The sequence below is a fragment of the Hyalella azteca genome, unplaced genomic scaffold, assembly GCF_000764305.2.
Source record: "Hyalella azteca isolate HAZT.00-mixed unplaced genomic scaffold, Hazt_2.0.2 contig11130, whole genome shotgun sequence".
In the NCBI taxonomy this organism is placed as follows: Eukaryota; Metazoa; Arthropoda; class Malacostraca; order Amphipoda; family Hyalellidae; genus Hyalella; species Hyalella azteca.
The window spans coordinates 227,281-230,638 of NW_025941139.1; positions in this window are offsets into that span (position 1 = coordinate 227,281).

Consider the following 3,358-nt stretch of genomic DNA (forward strand, 5'->3'; position numbering starts at 1 on the left):
AGGTATAAATAATTATGGTTACATAGATTATGGTAGATGGGGAAAAGCTAGACAAGTTTAGGCAAAATCAACAATGTGAAATACAGAGAGAGTAGGCAAGGTTTTAAAATATATGGAAGTGGTCAATTCTTTTGATGTTTTCGGAATTGCGTTTGAGTTTAAATACGATATTGGCAGAGTGAGCTGATGATTGCTTGAGTGCTGTCTAATGTTGCAATTGATTAGATATGAATTGTGACTGTGAGTATTGGAATTCTTTACAGGAGTTGTTTTGGTGGAAGTGTGCTATTTTAATGATGGCTTTTTGAAATTGATTGTTTTTAGAAGTGATAAGATATAGAACTGTGAGTATATATTGTATATGCCTTAATGATGGAGTTGTTTGTGGTGAGTGAATTGGTTATGATGTGAAAAGAGTGCGCTGGTGATTGAATTGACTAGGTGTGTTATTGATGTGATTTATATTATTATATTGAGCTGTTTGTATGCAGGTAATGTTGAAATTATATGTGTGAAAAGGGACTGTTGCGGCATGATTGTCCCTGATGTGCTGGTTTACAGCCATCCGCGTATGCAACGTGAGGCGTTATCACGTAAAAATTATTCCAGCCAAAACCTGCACGATTTACGTGTAAGAAAATTGGAATAAATTTAACACGTTGACTACGAAGTGGTACATATGCGTACCACGAAATATATTTCTCCAGGACGTAGGGGTACATAATTAAGGTTGCCTAAAATCGGCCAAATCCGAGAACAAAAAAGGCCAAACAAAAGGCCGATAACTCAATATATACTAGTTTATTTGTAGCTTCTGCTATAAAAATTCCATTTATTTTCTTTTTACAGTATATAAAATTTAATTAGGAAGTATCCCTATCGTAAATTTTAGCCGGCCAACGCAATTGAGAAAAACTAAATCACGAAATTTGTCCGGAAAAAATGACCGTCTGGCAAAACTGTTTAAAAACGGTACAAAAAATGAAATAATAGTACAAGATGAAGCAATCGTAGTCAACGTGTTAAAGTCGCATGAATTCGCACACAGGGTAAATTTTCGCACAAATATTAAATTTATTTTTTTAAGTTAAGTCAGGAGACTATCAACTCTGCCTAGAATATAGAATATGCACGCATAGTTTACTCAGAGCAGTTAATATAAATGTGGCGTCAAGGCTGAAAACCGCTGCTCTAAAAATTAATAACTTAAAAACAAACAGAGGCTTATTTAACTTTCACAACAGCTGTACTTTCTTAGTTTAGGATTGAATAACTTCATTTAAAAATGTTTATGCATATTTACATGATGAACAATGAAGATTAAAAGGAGACTCATATCCGTTATAATAAAATTCGAATATTTCACAAAATTCTTTGACAAGTAGAAATTTTGTAATAATATTGCATTGAAAGCTTCTCAATCTCACTTTTCAATATCCCGAAATCTACAAGCAAGTAGAATAAAGTATTTTACAATGTCTCTGTTAATTGCCAATGAGCCTGCGAGAAGAATTATTATGAAATTCGCCATGATCAATTGCATATCTATATAAGAAAAAATAAACTATACTAATCGTCAATAAGTTTGATTACCTGGATATAAGCAATTTTATTACACGATCGTCAATGGTCCGAAAAATATCAAGATTTTGAAGATAATGTATTAATCGAAACGAAACAGTACGATGAAGAACGCACGCCCTGATTGAATTTCTGAAGAATTTTCTGTATAATACTGCTTCTGTATAACGAAGATTCTCCCTAACTCCTCCCGACCTGAGCAGCTAATGAGACGTTAAATTTCGAAGGGAGGCAAACTTTTGCTCATCATCAGAAGATGATGTGCAGCTGAGGCTCATTCCCTCCTAGTGATGGCTCATCATATTCACTATGTGTATTCAACATTTCAATCTTTCACATTATGTGAAAAAATTCTACACTGTTAGAAAAAAACGGTGAAAAACGGTCCCACTGGCTTTCTAGTGGCCGGCCGCCCCGTAAAATAAACTGTTCCGCCGTTTTTATCAGATGTTTTACGGATTTCTAGTGTTAAATTAGAATAAAAACGGCGACACGGTGTTTCTTTTCACGTGCCGACCGGCCACTAAAACGCCGGTAATACCGTTTAACGGTAATTTTTCCAACAGTGTACAGGCAAACCGATGTGTGTTTTATATGAGAATCCATAGGCGTTAGTAAGAATTCTCGACTTTAACATAAGCATTTTCACGGAAATTGTTAAATGGCTACATGTTAACAGTTTATGACATGAAATTTCTTCAGGATCACAACAATATCAGTCATTTTTATTCGGTCACGGTTAAGTAAAACTAAATCTCTGTAAACCCTGCGTACGTAGGGCAGAGCAGCGTCACTCCTAGCGTGCAGGTTTAGCCAGCTATTACTGGATCTGAAGCGGTGAACTGCCGGCAAACTTTCCTCTACTAGCTCATCGATGACGCGCTATATTAAATTGTAAAATTTAATTTAATTGTTTAATTGATCTTTAATTGTAATCTAATTTAATTGTAATCTAATTGTAAGTTTATCCTTGGCCACCGCGAATTATATGACCATAGACGGATAAATGTTTATATATTTACATAAATATATTTACTTGAAGGCAAAGTAAGCAGTCCTGTCATGCAACTGCAACTAGTAGCACAGTTTTAATGATTCAGGATACAACATCCATGCACGGAGTCAATTGAGAGGAAATTTTATAACCTAACCAAATCACACTTTGAAGAATTAATCACCAGACTTTCTTCGAATAATTATCTAAGTGACTTATCTAGGTGCAAATATTTCAAATTCTGTCAAAATAAATCATGGAATTTAGAATTACATGCAAGAAATTATTGCCATAGATGAGAGGGAGTTTCTGAAATAACGTGCAACATCTTCACGTCATATGGTATTATTTACATAAATCGTAATGAACTAACTTAATTAGCATTCAAGTAGAAATATACGCTGTTCAATATACCTCGAACTCAAAATGAAGTAGGCTTAAATTAAGAAAGAAATTTAATGATGTAACCAACAGCGAGTTTGGATCAACCTCTGTAAAGGTCCATTTCCGGAAAACAAGATAATAATTAGCTAACAACTTGAAACACCTCAAATTGAACTAAAAGCATGCATGCAAAAGAACGGCTCTTACTAAAATCTACAAATTATCCAATTATCATTAATATGTATTATCCAACATGCAAAAAATTCCTATGAATATGCACATGACAACAAGGCCAGATACGGCAGGTTCACGATAGAAGCTAGCGCTCGTAGGCAGGTTGCACTCAACCCAAGAACGCACGATAAAGCGCATGACATACACGGATGAGGAAGTGCGAGC